The following is an 11,035-nucleotide window of genomic DNA, read 5'->3' on the forward strand; positions in this document are numbered from 1 at the left end:
ACTATCTTTTTGTAGCAAGATGACACTCACTCTATGGGAAACAGTCCTTTGCCTCAGTCTTATTTGTATAACTATCTGGCAGAGAAGCATGCCTGTACTCCATCATGCCCTGTCAGTGTCTTGTTGTGTCCCAGAACTCAGGAATGGCCTTAGGTTAGTCCTGTGCCACCAGAGGAACTTTTGCAGACAAGTAAACTATATGCTTTCTCTTGCTAGCTGCTATTTCCAGCTGGAATGCTGGATTTTGCATCTGAAAGCATTATTGTTCATATACTGATACGATGCCAGAGTTCATTCTTATATCCTTGAATTTTGTTCTGCAAATGCTGGGCAAAAAGGGACCTCATCCTACACCATTACTGCCTTCTTGCCCCAATGCCTTGCCTGGTTCTCCTCTTGCTACCCCAGTTTCATTTGTGCTGAATAATAATGTGTGTCAACTAGAGCTCCTTTACTGTAATTGGCTTCAGTGGGAAACACCCATGATTTCTTCCTCAGACACTGGGCAGAAGACCACATCTGCTCTTCCACTAGAATGAAGGTCCATAGCACAGCAAGAATTCACAGGGAACCACCTTCTCCTTCTGCATATGCCCAACTCCGTTATCCAATCACTCAAAACGGGCTCTTGTACCTGGACATGACAGACAGCAGTGTATATATGATCTGGATAAGTGAAGTCTAATGTAACCATAAAAGTAATCAAGTAGCTCTGCTAACACTTTAACTAATGTTCTGATCACACAGACAGAAATCCTGGGCCCTTTCTTCATCGTAGCAGATTTTCTCACAGAAAAGAAGCGTGTATCCAGAATATTTGCACCCACGATCTCAGTATTTTACAGTGGAACAACTACTTTGTTTTAGCACACTGTGCTGTTTGCTCTCGTATCCTGAAATGTTCCGTCAGACTCTCGATATTTTATTAGTCTAAAATTCCAAATATGGAGTGAATTTTAAACCGTGTCTCCCCCGTGACAGCTCTTGATGTCTCTTCCTCTAGTTTACCACAAGATGGTAGCAGAGAGTTTCTCCTAAAAAACCTAATCTGAAAATAATACCGTACGTGTCTCAAATCGGTGATCCAGACAGTGGATGTTTCTGAGCTTTGGGATGAGCCAATAAACCACACAGCCCCCCAGAGAGGCTCTTGGGAAGAAGCTAATTCCCCCTCTGGAATCCCATCTAGTCATCCATTAACCTGAAAGTCTGAATACACTCAGCACCTCTTCATTCAAATTCCCTGCGCACCTGGACTTCATATGCACAGAACTGTTTCAGTATGAGGAACATACAGCCTGCACAAATGCTTCTGGGGTCAAAAACTGGGTGAGGGGATTCCCAGGAATTTAATTTCTTAGGGTATGACTGTTGCATGTTGCACATATTTGTCCCTCACAGGAAGATGTTCAGGACACCCTCTATAAAAGGCACACAATTCTTTTATAATAGCCTACTGACCAGAGTGCTCAACCTGAAGCTCAACCTAAAGAGGAGGATTCAGTTCTCTCTTCAGTTGAAAGAATTTCAAATACATGCTTGGAACAACCCTAAAGAATGACTAAAGACACAGATTTAAGGATGGTATAAATGGAGACTGCCCTCTAACTAAGTCTATGACATTGTTCAGAAAGACAGAGGAGCTCACTGGAGTTCGAGAGGCAGTCTACTTGTGCCTCATACAAACCAATGGAAAAGAATAGTTCTGTGACATGACCAGGTCACAATTAATCTAGTCAGAGGAGAACCTGGAACTTTTAAAAGTACTTGGAAGAGGCTGGTCTCTAGATACCAACCAACCTCAGGGGTAAGTACTTGCCTAAATTGTGTAAGTAGTCATTAGTAGTCATTAGTTAGGGATGAATTAAACTGCTGTGCTCAGCTGAACACAACTGCATTTCTAATACCATTAGAAAATTTTGGTAGCTTTGATGTTTTTAGTTTCCAAGTAAATTAGGTGGGGAAAAGATGGGAGATTGTTATTAGATTAATGATGTACAGAAATTTGGATTATATGGCATCATGGATAAGGACCATAAAAAGATTATAGAGAATAACATTTTTTTAGCTTCTGAGCTGGGTTTGAATACTTCAGAATAACTGAGCTGCATCCTCTCCAGTTGACAGTTGGAAGAAAATAAGATATGCAAGATCTACAGAATAAGTGAACTTCGTGTATCTCAGTGTTCACTGAGGTGATGGACCTTGTGAATAAAACCAGAACTGAAATAATTAAGCACTATATAACCATGTATATGCATTAAAAAATTACTTGAAGTTACATATTAATTCTGATGTTGGTGTTTCCTTACATTTCACTGCTTTTTAATCTTAATAACAACTCTTTAACATAAGGATTTTTGTGCAATTATTAGATAATGGCAAATAACCGATCATTTTTTCTTCAGTAATCTCATAATTTATTTATGCTACTGTGTTTTTCATTTTTTAGAATAAACCTACATTTGTTATGTATTAGCTGAGATCATATCAGCTTATACATATATAACACCTGCATCATCTCTTGTTAGGTACCACAGTTATTACTTGATCAAAGAGATATAGCTGGAGAAGAGGCTGTTGCTGAAACCACATTAGTTTGTGTACAATACACTGCAATTCAGTAAAAGCTCAGACCTTGCCCTTTACAGTGACCTATCACAGGTACAATGGAAATACCTACAGAAAGCTCAAAACTTATTTGTGTAGGACACTCAGGACACACCTGCAAAACAAGTGCAGACAATTACATCATTCCTCCATCCTGAATTTCATGAGACAGTTCAGGTTGGCAGTGAGGAATCCTAGCTTGACTCCAAGCTGAGAGGCCTATTGAGAAGCAAAGAATATTAGCTCAGTTCAACAGTAATATGGCTATATAGTTTCAATTATTTTCCTCTGTAGCTGTGGGATGTCCACAAATACTCCAGAGAAACTCCATGAATACTGCTGAAAATCTCTTGTCATTCTGGCTGCACTAGAAAGTACACCTGAAATTGTTCAGTCCAGTGCAGTTCAGCTCAAGATTTCATAGTCCTTTGCTCTGAAAGAGTATTTCTACAACTACAGTTTCTACACAGAAATTGCTCCAGGCTGGCAATTAAATCTTGCATGAGGAGCACTGTGCGGAACCATGGTTTGTTTTACTTTGGTTTTGGAAGTTGCAATTGGGCTGTCAGAAAGCAGTTAGAGGTTTTTCACTGTTAAGACGGAATAATGTCTTGAGTAGTGTTGGAAAGATCTGTCCTGACTGTTAGCAGTCAATAGCCTGTCTGATAAAACAGAAGATGTCTAGGATTTCCAAACGACAAAGCTATGAGGGATCACAAGCACATCAGAAAACAGTATTCAGATGCAAAAGCATCTTGTCAAATTATAGAAATAGTGTCTCAATAGGGAAAGTGTAAGGTTATAGTCTTAAGCAGAAACAATTGAACAAGCAGGAAAGAGGTGTTGGCAAGATAAAATGATCTGTAGCTTACAGAACATCACAGATGGATCTTAAACAACGTTCTGCTTCTGAGGAGACAGCAAGTACACAGACAGGTAGGATCAGAAGTGACATCTGTAAGTAAATACAGTGTTGATAAGGCTCCCATTGGGACTAATGTGACCTCCATTTCTTCTTTCGGAACTGGCCTTCCAAGAGAGGTGTGAATAGCTGTGATCACAATCAGAGTTCTTTAAACAACTGAAAGAATTGAGCTTGTTTAGCCTAGAGAGGATTGAGAGGGGCCTGTTATTAATCTTCAATATTTCAAAGGCTGCTGCAAACCAGAAAAGAATAACTTGGTCTCTATCAGTTTGCAGGCACACAGTGGTGGGTATAAAGAGCTAGTAAGTATTTTTGGCTTGAATATAAGAGAACTTTCTGCTGCTAAGGATAGTTAGGTCCCAGCCAGGAACTGCTTTGGAAGACAGTACAGCTTCTGGCAGTGGAAGTTGTTAAGAAAAAAATTCTGAGAATCAGGATGTAGTTGTGATTCATTGTGTTTTGGGGCTAAAGATGGCCTCTTTCACACTATGTTAAATATAAATTTACAACTGAAAGGACTTCAGGCTTTTTCATACAAATTACTGACTTTTAATAAGAGTCAACATTTTTTAGTAAACTGTCCAGAAAATCATGCATATGATCATTAACTAATTGGAATAAGAACCTCTTGAAATACAGATTAATATTTCTGCTTCTACTTTAAATAACATAGTAAAGGAAAGTCTTTGGCTCATGAGGAACATTTAACTTCCCTATTTGAGGAACATTTAACTACCCTGTATCTCCTGTTTCATGTCTCTGATTCAGTGCCTGACAAAGGGAATTCTCTTTTGTTTGCAATTTTTTGTTTTCCTTTGAAATGGTGCTGTTAATGTAGATAGCATTGTTCCAATGGCTTATTTTCTTCCTGAAGGACGGAGAAATCAGAAAATTACCTTTTTATTACTCATAAGGGGCACATTTACAGCACTATATAAGTCAGTATGGGTAAAAATTATTAGTATACCAATATCACTGGTAGATTTTGTAAATGCTGGAAGCAGATCATGTAACATTACAAGAACAGTGTTGAACATAGACCTCAATAGAGAAAAATTTGTTACAGATGCCGAGAGGCTACAAACCCATTATTTGTTAAAGATGAAATGTTCTATTTTAGGTACAGCTGACACTAAAATACTGAAAATATATAATTTAAATAAAGCACTTCCAGAATCAGTATGGCTAAAATTGAGACAATTAAAATGGATGTTCAAGCTTAATACTACCAGCAGCAGCCTCTCTCTTCTCTGCAAGTAGATATATTTATTCATTCATTTATCCAGTATTTATTTCTTAATAAATATAATTATGTATTTATTTTAAAGTTGGGACTAAAATATCCTCCTAGAGTTCATACACAGTTATATAGCACAGCACTAAAAGCTAGAGGCTTTGGTCTGAAAACTGACAAGAGAAATAAAAAAACCAAAACCCCAAAAAACAAATGACATATTATTAATTCCAATTAATGAAGGAAAACTGACTCATGGAGATTAAGTGGCATGACTCTTTTTCTATTCATATTCCTAACCAAGTTATTCTTCCCTCTTAGGCCAGGTTATTTTCTCTGTCTAGCCAAGTATCAGCAAATTGGATTTGCAAAAGAGGCAAAAACTCTGAATATTTTCCCCTAATATTTTCTCCACACACCCCCTCCCCCCTACTTCTCTTCATGTTCCCTTCTTATTTATCTGATGCATTTAATCGTCCAAACAACATTGCTGTGGTTTTGCTAGTGTTATATATTCTCTGGACTTGCTGTTTAAAGTCTCAAGTTTTGGTGTGTTTCCAGTTAAGATTTCTTACACAAGTTCAATAGGATGCTGTAGTTTCCCGAATTGTAATCATTTCAGTATTTCCCTTGCCAAAGCAGAAGCTCAAAACTCTTCACCATAACGTTCTTACTAATGGAACTCGGAAGTGTTTGTATCTGTAGAACACAAAGCAAAAAAGACAAGACTAAATGATGACAGCTAATGGATGCAGCCAGCAAATACAGCAGGCTGCACAGCAGTCTCTGGGCTCTGCCCTTAGATTTTTTGTATCTTATGGGAACTTCTTCTGGGCCACTAGAGAACTCCTGGGAACTCTTTCAGGAATTTCAGGGTGTCTACTGCTGCCAGAAAAAGATAGCTTCAGGAGGCCCTGACTTCTAACAAGTTCTAACAACTCCTAATGAGTTCTGTCAGCTATTCATGATAAAAGGTTGCTTTGAGCACTTGTCTCCAGCTGACTCTAACTAGGGAGGATGCTAGAGAGATATCTAATCTAGTTTAGTGCAGCTCACCAGAACTCCGAGATTCTACAGATACAAATTTGAATCCTCAACTGTGCTGAAGCAGGGACAGGCAGCATCTGTGTCCATTGGGTTGGGAAATGGAGACTCCCATGATAGTGAAGGCTGGTAGCTTGTGACTTCTGGTACCAGGAAGATGTCTCCTTCTCTGCCTGCAGATCTGCAACTACAGAATAGGCTCTGTGTCTTGGAATCAGATGAGGGCCTGGGAACGGGTTAACAAAGTGTCAGAAGAGCCAACTGAGCCTAAGCATGTAAAGGATGAGTCATAGTGGGAGGGTCCCTCCTATGGGAGACAGAGGCTTTTATCAGCTGACTTAATCTACTGTCTAGGAAGGTTTCCTGCTTGCTGGGGCTTGGACACAGGACATTGTGGAGAGACTGTTTAGGCTTGCCTTGCACTGAGACTAGTATCCCACGCTGATCTGGGCACTGAGGCTAGTATCCTGTGCTGATCTTCCATGTGGGCACCAATGGTACTGTGAGGGGGGACCCTGAGTGTACCAAGTGTGACCACCTGGCTCTAGAGGTTAGACCCAAGGGCAAGGGAGCTCAGGCAGTACTTCTTAATTCTGTCAGTGAAGGGGAAAGTGGAGAATTATCTGGGTAAATACATGTTAGCACAGCTGGTGTCAGCAGTAAGGAATCAGCTTTTATGACCAAAAGACACCTGCTGAGCATTGAGAACTGTTAGGAACAGATGAAAGCAACCTTAGTGGGGCAAAAGAACCTTTGCCAACAGGTTGGCCATCCTGACAAGAGCTTTAAACTAGGAATGATGAGGAGAGAGATGATGACTGACAATGAAGTGACAAAGGTGGACTGGGTTGGAAATCAAAGGTGCCCACCCCAAGCTTATGCACACAAATGAGGAAGCAGAAAGGACAGCATTATGGAGGAAGCTTTCATACTCTGCGAGGGGAATTACTGCACCAGGTGCCCACTTGAAGCGGTGCTATGCCAATAAACAAACAAGGCACTGGAGAGCAATGTGTGCTGATGCACTAATACTGCCTTTAATTAGCAACAAGGAGATGGTAATACTGTCTCCAGTTCAGGCACACCAGTTCAAGAGAGATGTTAAGAAACAGGTAAAGATATAACAGAGAAGTACCAAAATTGTCCATGGCCTAGAGAATATGAACTAGAAGTCTGACTAGTTTCCCAAAGAGGAGACTAAGGGGCCACCTAAAGGCAATTTACAACTACCTGAAAGACTGTTACAAAGTAGACAGGAAACATTTTTCATGGTGGCAGATGGCACAAGATAACATGAGGTAACAGTCACAAATTGTGATTTGGGATACTCAGGTTGGATATTAAGAAAATTTTGCCCCTAGGAAGGAAGTGCAACACTACAGCATATCACCTAGGAAGATTCTAAAACTGTCTTTCTTGGTGGCTCTCAAGACTTATCAGACAGGTAAAGTCCTCCTTTGAATAAGATGTCTGCTTGGTGTCGCAGGTGAGGAATTTAGGCTGCTTAAAGAACCACCACCAAAAGTATCAGCAAAAGTGGTTTTATTAAAATACGATGTTGTAAAAGTACAACTTAACAAAATTTGATGGCAATGTTCATTCTACTATTGCACAAAGGATATAGCAGTGATTCAAAATTACCATAACAAAGTTACCAATACGGAATCAAAGTTACCAATACAAAAATCTTTGTGCACTGTAATACCACGTTATGCACAGTATCAGTCACTTACCAAACATCTGCAGTTGGTGGGACATCTCTCTGCCTCAAGGAGCAACCTTGAGAGGTGACCCAGCTCAAGAGGAGATCACCATGCATCCAGCTGCTTCACAGAGAGAGCTCAAAGAAAGCTCACTTAGGCTGTTGTATTTATGGAATAAAGTGGTTGGCTGGCAGTCAGATTACATGTGATGGGAAAGGTGTGCATGAGATTCCTTGTACTCACAATTTCCTTTGTTCCTTGATAAATGAGTCTTGGAAAAGCCACCTGCTATTCATGTATTAATCGCTTGATCAGTGTTCCAAGCTCATGCATTGATATTCATCATGTCACTCTGCTCCCTTGTGGGTTTTCAGAGAACTGATTGGAACTAGAGAAGTTCTTGGCCTGGTTACAGCTTAGGTCTTTACCCCTTTGGAGCCTGTACCCAACTAACACTAGTTTGGTTAAGGAGTTTGGTGCATCCATCACACTTGGTCAGTTTGTTCAAGTACTTTTAGCCAGGCACAGAGGCTCAGCAAGAATATATACAATTCAAAATAAAGCAGTTAGTTATCGGCTAAGACACAGAAGAGCTAGTAGCTAGGGTTTAATGAGATACTAGACTAAGCATTAGTACTTGCCATTCATGTTAAGCTACCCAGGAAGCCTTTGTTGGGCAGGCAGGCATGAGTCAAAAGGAGAAGGGTCACTTCCCATGGCTCTCTGGAAAGGATTACCAGGATCACCAAGTTACCATCCTCTACCAGTTCCATCAACACTGATAACATGACACAATGATTCCCAGATAGTCCCCAATTAGACTGGCTAGCTTGACCTGGCTTCCCCAGGTGACTTTTTCCTTTAGGATTTTATACATTTTCATGCTGGTACTTCCCCTCTGAAATCACTGAACTGCCAACAACCTCATGTCAACAGCACTACTTCTGTCTGTACTTTCAACTTTCTTATCTCTGTACAGATGTTTTCACAGATCTCTCACAGCAGTCTGGATCAAGGTTATGCAGCTGTGCTGTATCAGATCTGGGCCTTGGATATATGTACACAGGCAGCTAAGCACCTAGAAGAGGTGGGGTGAAATTTAGAGCTGTGGTTACAGAGAAAGAGGGTCTCAGGTTGGACTGAATGTCTTCTTCTAGACCTTTCCAAATTATATTGCTATAATTTGGGATGTTAAATTCTATAGACACTGTGACACATTGCAGTGCCAAGTTCTTCTGTGGGTTTACCATTGGTTTTTGCTTTCTATTTCAGTTTTCCAGCCTCAAATATGAGAAATCTGATAACTTGGATTTTGAAACACTTTCTGACCAGACATGAGAATTCCTTACAGACATTATTCAATAACTAGTTAGGATTTGGGGTACTAATTAGTACCTTGAACATTATTTCTAAATAAGAGTGAGTTCATATGTTTATAAGGCTGGAGCATTCAAAGGATAACCTGTTCAGTCTGGAACTTCTGAATTATGTAGATCAGTGTGCAAAAGCAGCATCAGAGATTATTGCTGCTATCTAAATGGAGATGCAAGAGAGGACTGAACATCTATAACTCACAGCTGAGTTGAAATGACACAGAAAATCTTAAATACATCAACAGATTTCAACAGTTATCTCCAGTAGAGGCCGAAAAGAAGAAACATTTTAAAACACAGATGAGGGGGCTCAAAGCAGAAAAATTATTTAATATATTATCTTTAAAACAGTATGTGCAAAAATTTTCCACCCCTACATTAAGAGACAAAAAGGTCTGCAAAGACACCCATTCAAAATTTTAAAAGTGCTAGAACTAAGCAGGTTTATTCCCTTTATTCCCTTTATTTTTCATTACATGATGATATGCCTAAAATTATTCCCTTTAGTTTTCATTACATGATGATATGCCATTTTTTCTATTAGATCCTTTAATGTACAAACCCTGCATGTTTTATTTTTCACATATTAGTCAAATCCTACTTTCAGAGTATACTGTCTGAAAACATTAGAGGAAAGAACTTAGTATATTAGAGTTGTTAATAAGCATAAGGGGAAAAAAAGGAAAAAAAAAACACCAAAATTTTGGCATCCAGTTTCAGACGTCTGTGATTTGCATTTTCAGTAAAACTAAGCAGTTAGGTGACCTTCATGTACATAGTCCTCTGAGATTTGACACAACAGTAAATGTCTCATTCTAGTGCTTCCAGACCACACGTGGGCAATGAAAAACGAGTAACTAGTGACCCTCTGTGAGAAGTTCAGTTTACATGACTCACACAACTTGCACAGGAACTCTGTGAAAGAAACACATGTAATTCTCCAGAATAAGGCTCTGAAGAATAAAACTATCCTTTAACTAGAAATTATTTGCAACAGTATCATAAGAAAATGGAAAAGCTGACTAAAGAAGCAAGTTATTAGTCAACAGAGGGAAGCACAGGCTATCATGGAAATACAGCAGTAGGGAAGAATTGGCTAGACAGCAAGTCAGGAGAAAAGGATCAAGGTGCTGAAGTGGATCACAAGCAAAGTGTAAATCGGCAACACTATGCTGTTATAAAAAAAGGCAAACTATATATGAGGAGATATAAAAAGTAATATATCCAGAAAGGCAGAACACTTCCAAGTTCACATCCTTACATGGAAAAGCAATCAAGCTTCAAGAATTTGAGACAATCCAAAGGAGAGCAAGTACAAGAGTGTCTTAATAGGTACATTACATTTAACCTATAAATGTAACAATAAAATGTAAGAGAGAAGACCTTTTTAATGTAAAAGTGCTACAAACCGGATAAATCTTCACCATGAACACCTGGAAAAGGGTAAGTAACAGATTTAAACTAAACTTTCTCACAGCTCTATCTTCTGATAGAAGCAGCGACCCAGGCAGCTTGCGGCATACTGTACCTCTCTCTGCATGCTTTACCGAGGCCTGTGTGACAGGGACCCACAGCTGAAGCGCAGAACAACAGACGCTGTGAACTCCTGATCTCCCTTCCCACCTTATGGTCCTACGATTTTGGGAGTGGAGACTTTGACTTAACCTTCCTTAACATGGTTTCTGAGTGGGATTTTGTCAGACAGTTGCATGCGAGGCGGTGGCACAGCACCAGACCGGTTATAGCCTCAACACCGAGCCCTGCTGCAAGCACCAGGCCACCTCCTCACCCTGCCTGTCTCGGTGGCCAGAGTGACCATCCCCACCCCCGGGGGCCTGACCAAGGGGACACAGGAACCTCGGGCCACGCACGGCACCAGAGGCACAGGCGTCTTGGAGACACCGCTCCTACGTGCGGTTTCTGACCGGCTTGGGACCGGGAAGATGAGGAAAGTGCCTGATGAGAAAAGTCTCCGTTCTCTGCTCCTCACGGTCCTCTGAGGCTAACGCGGCCTCTTCTCCTCCCCCTGCTTGGCCACCCCAGGGTCGGCCTCCAGGTCTTGCGGTCGCCCGGGGGGCACCGGAGCGGCCGGGCCTGCGCCGCCTGACCCCTCGAGGAGTGGGCAGATGGCGGCGGGCGCGGCGGG

Source organism: Athene cunicularia (assembly GCF_003259725.1).
Source record: "Athene cunicularia isolate RWA chromosome Z unlocalized genomic scaffold, athCun1 chrZ_part1, whole genome shotgun sequence".
NCBI classification, from domain to species: domain Eukaryota; kingdom Metazoa; phylum Chordata; class Aves; order Strigiformes; family Strigidae; genus Athene; species Athene cunicularia.